Raw genomic sequence first — 11,375 nt, 5'->3', positions numbered from 1 at the left:
ACATCATAGAATCATCTTGCAAATGTTACACTAATACAAACAGAATAAAATCATATAACAAATCTTAAACTGAAACTAACAGCATAAAATCATGCAAAAAATGCTCCACTGGCACAAACAGCATAGAATCATGTTCCAAATGGTACACGGAAACAAACAGCATAAAATTATGCAACAAATGGTACACTGCCACAAACAGCAGAAAATCATGCTACAAATGTTACACGGAAACAGACAGCATAAAATCATGCTGCAAATGTTACACTGACACAAACAGCATAGAATCATGCTGCAAATGTTACACTGACATAAACAGCATAGAATCATGCAACAAATGCTACACTGACACAAACATCATAGAATCATGTTGCAAATATTGCACTGAAAAAAACAGAATAAAATCATGTTGCAAAATGTTACACTGACACAAACGGCATAGAATCATGCTACAAATGTTACACTGACACAAACAGCATAGAATCATGCTACAAATGTTACACTGACATTAACAGCAGAGAATCATGCTACAAATGTTACACTGACACAAACATCATAGAATCCTGCTACAAATGTTACACTGACATAAACGGCATAGAATCATGTTACAAATGTTACACTGACACAAACGGCATAGAATCATGCTGCAAATGTTACACTGACACAAACGGCATAGAATCATGCTACAAATGTTACACTGACACAAACGGCATAGAATCATGCTACAAATGTTACACTGACACAAACAGCATAGAATCATGCTACAAATGTTACACTGACACAAACAGCATAGAATCATGCAACAAATGTAAACACTATATACACTGAAGACAACTTTTATTTTGTTTAATTTGTATAGTTCTTGGAAGAGATTTCTCATACTTTGTAAGAAATAATTCCAAATCATCTTCCAAATATACAGAAGAAGATGTTAACAAAATGCTGGAATTTTTAATAGACAACATATTCGTCCAGTGTGGTGGACGTGTTTTTCAACAAACGGTCGGCATTCCAATGGGAACAAATTGTGCTCCTCGGCTGACCTATTCTTTCACTTTTTCGAGGCTGACTTTATAGCTGATCTGATCCGAAAGAAAGAATATCGTTTAGCTAGATCCTTTAATCTCAATTTCCGCTATATAGATGACGTTCCATCTTTAAACAATCATAATTTGGGGGATTTGATACATCGTATCTACCCCAAAGAACTTGAGATATAGGAAACTACAGACACTGTGAGGTCAGACTTATATTCTGACCTTCACTAAGAAATCGATGGTAATGGAAAACTATTGGCCAAACTCTACGACAAACGTGATGACTTTTCATTAAACATTGTCAACTTTCCTTTCACCTATGTTCATATCACAACTCATACGTTATGCCAGAGCTTGAGGAAACTACACAGATTTTTTTCAATCGCGCTAGAACTCTAACAAATAGGCTTCTGGAGCAGGGTTATGTTGCTACAAGATTGAAATCATCACTACAAAAGTTTTATGGTCGTCATCATGAATTCGTGGATCGTTACTTTGTATCCATCTGCGCCATGAAAACTGATTTGTTCAACGTATCATAAATTTACTTTCCTCTTTCGTCTACCCTGGACTTGACTTCTAATGAGCAACTGGTGTTTCTAGAAAAGTAAAAGACGCTTATCCTACCGGTGCACCTGGTCCATGCTCCCAGTTTTTAGTGGAGTCCGAGTTGCTCATTTGCTTTTGTTACTTTGTATGTATGATTTTAGTTACGTAATATTCTTTTAATTCTGACTACAAAAATCGCTAAAATTTATCAAAAGAATCCCCGAAGTATAAATTGTGATAATACTAAACAGAAAATACTGAATAAACCAATTTTTACTGAAGCATAAATACTCTAGGGGTTTTTGACATTGAACAATATGTCAAATTAAGCGATTTTTTTTGGCGTGGTAGTGGTACATTTTGTTGATTTTACAGCGATACCATTGAAAAGCTGAGACATTGGGCTATATGATGATACTTAAATTCGTTTAGTTTGTTCTCACATGTTATCCCAGAAACGCTACGACGCTCAAACAATAAAGTCACAAAAACCTTGGCTTTTGGACCTAGAGGGGTACAAATATAGGTTTATACTGAAAAAGAATCCGAGAATATTCTTTGGCGACAAATTGATTCGGTAATGGGAGGTATAAAGGTACCTAAAAATTACCATAAAGTTAATGAGTGGGGGTGCACGGTGGACCCTCCCAGCCCACGGACTATTATGTTGTGTTATATAAATTGAAATCTTGCCAATTTGTTGCTTTGTATTTTGAGTTTGTTGGTTATATATTTAAAGTTTTGGTGTATTTTTCCTTTTAATGTATTCTTTGTTTTTGTTTTGTTTTGTTTTTTTGTTTTTGTTTTTTTTGTGTGATTTTTTTTGTTTGTGTGTGTGTGTTAATGTATTCTTTGTTTTTGTTTTTGTTTTTTGTTTTTGTTTTTTTTTTTGTTTGTTTTTTGTTTGTTTTTTTTTTATAACAAATTCCTTAACTACTACATTTTGATTTCAATTTAATTTATCTTTTAACTGTCGGTCTTGAGCCTCATATCGGCATATATCAAAGCATCTAAATTGACGAGAAAGCTCAAAATCCAAGTACATGGTCAGAACTTGAAGGCAGGGAGCAGAAATGATCGTCATAAGCAGAGTTATCATCAGAAAATATATAATCACATATGAAATTCTGAAAATAAGTAAAATAAGAAACACACCACAAAAAAGCAGCAATATGGTCTCCCACAAAAAAGGAAATTACATCAGCCGCTCCAGAAGGGTAAGTTTGTCCTGCTCTGCTGATGAATTAATGTCTTGCTCTGTGCTGTAGGCTATGCTGAGTTATATCTTCTAATTTTCCTTGTTGCATTGATGGCTTTCCCCTCATTTGTAAACTTTAATGACTTCCATTGAATTTCCTTAATCTACATCAGTTTTAAAAATTCGGGGAGATAAATGACTTTGCGAACTTTTTTGTCTCCTTATCCATTTATAAATGATCTATTAACACTCCCAGCTCGTAAATTAATTAACCGTTTTAAAACGAGTAATGGAAGGTGCAATAAGCATCTCTATAGTCAGCGACAAGCACATTATTCCAAGTCGGAAGGATCTCGTTTTTTAATTATAGGTGTAATTTAAAAGCAAAGCTGCTTTCAAAAAAGAGTTGTCTTTCATGCCAATGGTCAATAATATATTGACTCCTCAACATGGTTATTTACAAGTTACGTGATCAATAAAAAATGAAAACTAATGATGATTAATTGGAAATCCTATGGTGACAATGGTTCCAATGCAACGCAACAATAGTATAATTGAAAACATTTTCTTCTGTCAATCATGATGTTTCCCTACAAAAAATCGGAAATAAACAAACAAACAAACAAACAAACAAACAAACGTTTTAATCAGGAAATAGTTTAGCAATAACAAAAACATATAACATATTTAAATACATTTGGGGTATAAGAAGACAAAATTACATTTTCCTCGAATAAAAACATCCCGACGCGTAATTGCAACTAACAAAAATGGCTTTTCCTAACTGAATTAAGTTTGATTTGAGGAAAAGAAATCATTTTTAAACTGATTTCTCTTCTTCTTGAAGTTAATATAAGCGTAAAGTATTTTTGAACTGAAACCTTTTAACGTTTCTTTCTTTTTTTCATTTGTATTTTTGCAATTGTTTTTAGTAAATGACCTGTTACTTGATTTTCAAAAATATATGATCAGAATGTTATACTAATTCTGAATGTAATATTCGTTATAAAAGTTTTCACGTTGATGTATAACTTGTAAAATATTGCAGAAGAAAAAAAAAACACTTCATCCGAAAACTAAGTGATCATTCACTTATGACTATATATACATATATCGGGATCAAACAATTAAAACAGTAACTGAAAATAAATGCATTTCTACTGAATCTTGACTACGGAAATTATAATCCTCAGGTACCTATTTTTTACATATATTTCATGAATAGTTTCGAAAAAATGTAATGCACAATAACATTTTTTTTTTGTTTTTTATTTTTTTTTCATTTAATAATTTCGAATATAAGAAATCATATTTTTACGTTTCTCAGTCTTTTATGTCATGCAAAGTTGTCTTTTTTGTTATAAATCCGATAATAAAATGCGTAAGTGCCAAATCACGGTGTTTGAATGAAGTTGTTCTACTTTGTAAACAGTGCAAATGTATGTGAACAGCTTTCATAAACTAAACAACTTTAATTATTATAGGGACATCCATCTAATAGACATTTATTGTAATTTATGTAATGTCGCGTTCCATGTCATGTATTTCGTGTATTCAAGTACGATAATAATTGATAAATCGAGCAGTCCGACACATTAATTGATATTTTTTTTGTACAAAAAAAAAACTAACTGTTGCTTTTTCTGGGAATTCATAATTACTTTTTACTATACTTTGATAACAACAGTCATATCTTGATGTGAAACTGTTCAAGCCTCTTTTTTAAAATTAAAAAGAAAAGCTTGAATTGTTCTTTACAATGAACATTGCTATAATTGACCATTATCTCAATAAAGCCAACAAAAACTATGTTTCGGAATAATATTGTATTTTGCGGTCATTTTTTAACGATTATTTTCCGTTGATTTAAATTAGAGATACATAGTTTTTCACTTAAATATATTGTTTTTTGTACATATATTTGACTAAAGAATCAATTATTTGACTATTTGATTATCACTACCTTCTACAAAGCAGGGAGGCTATATTGCCACATTTTGACCACCCCAAGACTCTCCGTACCGAATCGTCACAAAATTGCACACTAGCATCACAAACCCCGTGGGTGTTTTAGGTGGACGTCAAATGTGACGGAAGAACAATCATTTCCTAAAAAAAAAAATTCCGCCAACGAGAACTTAACCCTTGACTGTTCGGCGAAAAGCCATCGACAAACAAATTTGGTCTTGGGATTAGACCTAGGGATAACTTTATATTCTGAGACAAAGTTGGGTCTGATTGTTTATGTTGGCACTGGGAAACTGAATGTGGAATTACTTTTAATTGACATATAGAAGGCATTAAAAAATCTACAACATAAGAACAAAGCGGCATATAAATTCTCAAACAAATATATCAATTATTAAATAAATACAAATATAGAAAATTATTGTAAATATTCAAACAATTTCTTGTAGGGCCTGCTCTCTCAGTCGGTTTATGAACAAGCTCAACAAAAACCGACTCTACTAAACCTGCCAGAAGAGCTGGTTGAAGACCTGTTATAGAACAACATTTGACTAGGTGATCATGATCTTAGAATGATTATATAAAAGGCACACTTAAATACACTAAGATTTGCCTTACATTAAATGAAAATATTTGAATCCTAATTATAAGTTTGTAAGTTATCAGTATCCAAAGCCATTCAATTTTTGGGCCTGTAGTATATTCTTAAAACAAAACAAATTGAATAAAAACTTATTAATAATATATTCAATAATAAACTATTTAAAAGAACAAGTTTTACAAATGTCTTTCCTTTTTCATTTTGTTTGTGTTTATTTAATTTCACATTGAATGTAAACCAATATTCCTTAAAGTACTAGATATTTTGAAGACTGCTTATAACGTACTGACTTTATTGATCGATAAAAGTATATAACATAATACCTGAATTATTACTTAAGAAAACCATTGAGGAATTTGTGTAGCAGTAAAAATGTCTAACACTTATAACCGTTCAACATGATTTAACTAGTTACAACTATCAGCTGAAGGCTTTATGTATAAAAATGGATGTTTATAGTGAAAAAGGTTTTTTAAATCCTCATTGACCAACTTTTTTATATGTTTTTGAAGGTCATTAACCTTTTTTCAATAATTCATTCGTTGGATTTTGATACTAAAAATGTACTATAATGAATGTCTGTTTTATTTTGTCGGTCTATTTGAAAAAAACCTCAATGACCGTTGTGCGTAATTGAAAATAGCCTGCTGATACCCAGTTTATTTAATGTGAAATAACCTATTAAGTGTGCACCACTTGATTGAATTTTTTTCTTCATAGACCGAAAAAAATAAAACAATCATTCCTTTATTATCTTTTTTAAAAAGTTCTTAGCAGTTTTCTGAATATTCTTTTACAAAGGTTTTAGTATCCGGAGAGAGTACATTCTATTTGTTGATCTCTTATTGATGTTCATAAGCCTATGCTTCTCTTGTCACTTGCCGTTTCATTAGTTTTATATTCCACAGTTTCTATACCTTAAGGCACCTTAAAGTGTGGTTTATGAACCGTCTAATATAATTTCCATTAGGTAAAATGAATTTCTTAAATAAGAAAAAAATCACCTGTATTGGAAAAAATTTTGTATTTTTTTATTTTGCAAAATTAAGGCAAAATGTACCATTAATAGCCTGAAACGCCTTTTCAAAATATCCCGAATGACTTTTTTTTTTAAATTTTGAGCAAAGGGAAGTAACTCTCCACTCCGACTAACGGGTTTATTGTCCGATTGTAGCATTGGACAAAAGTAGACTTCAAATTTAAATATTTGACTTATTGTAGCCGCGATAAGTGTTTTCAACGATACCTTTAAACAATTTATTCAAAAAACTTCTTACCGATGTTTAACCATAAATAACAGTATTTGCCCTAATTACAGGTTATTTTAATATGATATTGAAATGCTTTTCTTATATCCTTTTTTCACTTGTACCACTTCCGTTCGCCAGCATTATCTGTTTATCTGTTACCCCTGCTCACCACAGGGAAGTGCAAATAGGAATATTAAATGGTTAAAACACTAAAATTACATTTATAGCATTTTTGTATTCAAATCATTATATACTTTAAATCATCGTACATATTAAATCATCATATAATATTTGTTATCGTTTATACGTTGGAAATTTTATTTGTAGCTTTACATACATATTTGGTTGTATATAGTTTCACCCAATCCTATGCCGCTTTGGTTGGTATTAATCAAGGAATTACTTGATATTTGCGTGTAGAGGGTATTTGGCAAAGAGTTTTTTTTATATGTTTGGAGGTGTGCGAAATCTACAACTGAAAATAATTCAAATAACCACATAAAGTAATGTTTAAATTACACAATTAAAATTGAAAATAAATTTTAGACTGTAGTTATGAGAGAGTGACAAATCTGGAATATAACTTAATTAAGCCAACAATAAAATCAAATGTATATTTATATTTATACAACTAACAAAACAGAATTTAAATTCGTATGCTTTGGCAGATTCAGAATTCACTACCAATAATAACATGATCCGTACTTTTTTTGGTTTTTTTTTTTAAATAAATATTTTTTTTAAATATTCGTTGAAAGTGTTTACCTCATCATATTGGTTTGTGTGCTTTGGTTGAATTTAGTATTGATTACTTTTCGGTTTTGAATTTGAAATGTCTTGTCATCGCCTGTAATTATTATAGTGAAAGAAAAAGCGCTTCAATCTCCTTTGGAAAAATATTGAGTAAAACATGCCATTGATAAAAGCAAAGCATATGTTTCTATACTTTGCAAACTCTCATTTAATATGGTTGAATCTTCTTATGGATTTGCGCGTTTCGGTATCGGCCTATGGTCTATGTATTTTAGAATTAATGTAAGAATAACTTGACCGATAAAATGATAAAACCACTTCCAAACATAAAATACCCAATAAACCGAGGTAGAGTTCACAGTTTGCTGCTGTTTAGAGTGGACTCTGGCTGCCATTATGCTTTGTAGAAACTTGTACGTATATAACATCAGACTCATATTCTAATCTGCAAATACTTGTACTCCTAATCTGAATTCTATTAGTAGCTGTAATGTTGCATATGCACAGTCCTCATTTGATGATTTCAAAAATTATCCTGCTGAAAACCTATGTGAAAGTGTGTATCAAAAATGTAATATTTGACGTATGGAAGTTCTTATTTTCTTGCTTAATATCATATAGATTACAAAGTTTCAGAATCTCAAATTGGAGTTTAAAGTGTTCGATTTTTGATCCGTCTGCGGATATAGCTTTCATGAAATTCAAGTTTCCACTGTAAGGCGTGGTTCCTAGTATTACTTTAGGGAATTCCGTAAAGTCTTTTTGAGTTTCCAATATCATGCAGCTACTTAACTCGGTTTGGAAAAGTTTACTTACATTGTTTATCTGCGTGCAGCCACCGAATGACGTTATGTTTAAATCAGTTAATACCGATTTCCTATGTTCTTCCATGTAATAAGTATATGTGTCTATAGAAAACACAAACGATTGTAGGAACCATGGATCCATGGATAACATAACTTCATTAAGCTGCACTGGCATTTCTGTACGAAATTCATTAAATGCCTGTTCAATCATAAGTACCGTACAAGAACTTTGATTGCTCTGTAAAAACGTATTTACTGTCTCGTTTCTCAACTGGAAACAGGTTGCTGCATAATTTTGCGGTTCCGATTTAGTTTTTCCTTTAATTTTAGCCCGCAAGTCATCATTCGTCAAGCCATTTAATCGGAACGTATCGAAGACACGTCCATTTAAATAGAGTCGTGGAGTTTCTGTTATTAAAAAACCGTCATCACGATAGCAATAAGTACACAAGATCGTCTTTGGTACATTGACCACCGACGATTTGTCCTTAGTCTCTTTCTTTTGCATAAGGTTACTACAATTATTAAAGTGGAACCAATCATACAAACAGATGAAAACATTATCATTATTGATAGACACAGTGGATAGAATGTAAGGGTGTATCTTTCCAAATAACCCCCTGTTCTTCTACATAACACACGTTGTTATATCCAGCTCTGAAACGTACAGTCAATATTCGTGGCATATGAAGAACAAACGAGAAACCTAGACAAACCTCGCACGCTATGATTGATTTCCTTTTCGACATAATCGTTTTACTCCACATCGGAAAAAATACCACGAACACTTTTTGTAGCCCTAACGATGTCGTTAACAAAATGGATACAAAATGACAGCAGTCAGCAATCTGGCTGGGGTAGTAATGCAATGCACAGATCGGAAAGTTTAGGCTGATCAATTTAAAGGCAAAATAATGTTCTTGATTTTGTTTTCCTGCTTTCTCATTTGGTGGACTGTACACATTAGTATAAAACATTATAAAGAATGTTTGGTTCGAATCCGTACAAACATAAAGCTGTGAGACTGTCTGCAATGGCGAGACCTTGCATCAACACTGTAGCTGGTGATGATATTTTCTTTGAGAATAAAATAAAAAACGCAAAAATGTTCATCACAATCGCCAAATAAGATAACGCAGGACAAGCAACTACGTTAAGAGAGAATGGAATCCTATCAAACAGGACGAAATTCATGCTGGTGGTTGAAATATACTTCTTACTTTGTGAATACAACTTGCCATTTTATACCAGATATGAATGTCATATCTAATGCCATAATCATATTCTAATTCATTAACTGGGGATCTAATAACATTTAAAACTAAATGTATACCAATATTTTAAACCAAATAGTCAAATTGTCAATAAGGTAAATGCCAAAAAAGTATACGTTTGAGTATGTGGAAAGCGAAAACACTTGCTCAGTAAATTTTTTGCATGGTATGGACGATCTGTGGATTGCCTATCATAATTGTTTACGAATCTTTTTTTTTTTTTTTTTTTCAAAGCGATAACAATATCTCTTACACGATGCGTCTACCTGCGCCATTTTGTATAGCTTACAAATAAAGGCATAAATCACATTTACAGACGTGGAGGCGAATAATTTTCTACTTTCAAATAATTGGCATGCCCAACAACCTCGTCGATTTCCAAAGATTACCGACATTTCGACCATAGGTATCGCTTACAAGGTTTTGTGTCTTTATTGCTGGAATATATCTATTGTTACCATTGTAAAAGCTTGTAACAAAGTATTTACAAGACGTCAGCACATAAAAGAAATAATAAAAAAAAATTATTACATGATAAAAAATTTAATCAAATAAAGTCATTTATCAACTATGAACATTTAAAAATAACTTGGTTTGTTAGTTACCTTTTTTTCAAATATATCATATTTTGTTTCTTGTATATTGTCTACAAGTGCTTATAACAGTACGCAATGAGTAAATTCTGTCAAACAGGGGTCGGGAAAATAGTTACAGAGCAAAATATTGCAAACCAAGACGAAGCAAATTAAAAATGAGTGTCTGCTTAAAGACGGGAGTCCAGGCCACCACCGACAACAATTGTTTCACCAGTAATATACGATGCATCGTCTGAACAGAGAAAGGAAACAATTCCACTACACTCCTCTGCAGAACCGTACCTGCTTAGAGGGATATTATGTAGTAAGGATTTTAACAATTCCGGATCACTCCATGCAAATCTAGTTAGTTCCGTTTTTATGAACCCTGGCGCTATACAATTTACTCGAATGTTTTTTGTTGCCACACTTGATAGTAGAGCTTTTACAAGGCCAATTAGTGCTAATTTGGTTACGCTGTACATGGGAAAGTACTTATTAGGAGAGTAAGCTGCAAGTGAGGATACAAACACAATCGAACCACCACCCCGGTTCTCCAAATGCGGAACTACTTCCTTGCAAAGCATAAAAGCAGCCTTTACATTTGTCTCAAAAAGTTCGTCCCATTCTTGCTCTGTATTCTCGAGAAGTGTATTATGGCTGTCCAATTTTGCAGAAGCGTTAGAAACTAAAATATCAATTCCACCATACATTGCAAGTGCTAATTGCATTAGCTGGGCCCTATCTTCTTTCTTAGCAACGTGACAAACTATTCCACAGACGTAAAATGTTTCAGCTTTTAGCAAGCGCACAGCTTTATCTACCTTGTTTTGGTTTCTGCTACTAATAACGATTTTAGCGCCATCATGAGCTAGGCGTTTGGCTATGGCTAATCCGATTCCATCTGTTGAAGCGGTTATAACTGCCACTTTTCCATTTAGTGTCCCGCGTCTGTCGGCCATTGTCGTTATCTAGTATTGTGAATTATGTATCCTGTTTTTCAACTATTTACGTTACTTTACATCCGGAATTAAGTGCTAAATGAAATGCATGTGATGTGTTGATTTTTCTTAAGGTATTGATAAAGCATTATTTATAAATGGAGCGTTAATAAATCATCTTTAAAAACGGTCCAACAGAAACTTAGTTTCTATTATATACTTGATTCGTTGTTTCATATGTCGACACTATGCTAAAATCCTTTTAAATTGATAGTCATTAAAATTAGATAATATAATATTACATAAAACTATACGTTGCGGAAAAATTATCCAAGTGTAAGATAATAAATTTATCTGTTATTTTATTTCTATACAGGTAGAATATGAATATGTAAGATTAACATAAATTTGCTATTTATTACATGT

At 32.2% G+C, this 11,375-nt stretch overlaps 1 pseudogene; it reads right to left on the bottom strand.

Moving 5' to 3' along the window:
• Positions 1-9,629: 9,629 nt before the first annotated feature.
• On the bottom strand, positions 9,630-11,167 carry LOC148601166 (dehydrogenase/reductase SDR family member 4 pseudogene; annotated as a pseudogene).
• Positions 11,168-11,375: the final 208 nt, after the last annotated feature.

Source organism: Perna viridis, chromosome 12, assembly GCF_037379345.1.
Source record: "Perna viridis isolate PV_CMFRI_1.1 ecotype Kerala chromosome 12, ASM3737934v1, whole genome shotgun sequence".
Lineage (NCBI taxonomy): Eukaryota > Metazoa > Mollusca > Bivalvia > Mytilida > Mytilidae > Perna > Perna viridis.
Note: the sequence above shows the minus strand (reverse complement) of the source record. Positions and strands in the feature narration are given on the sequence as shown.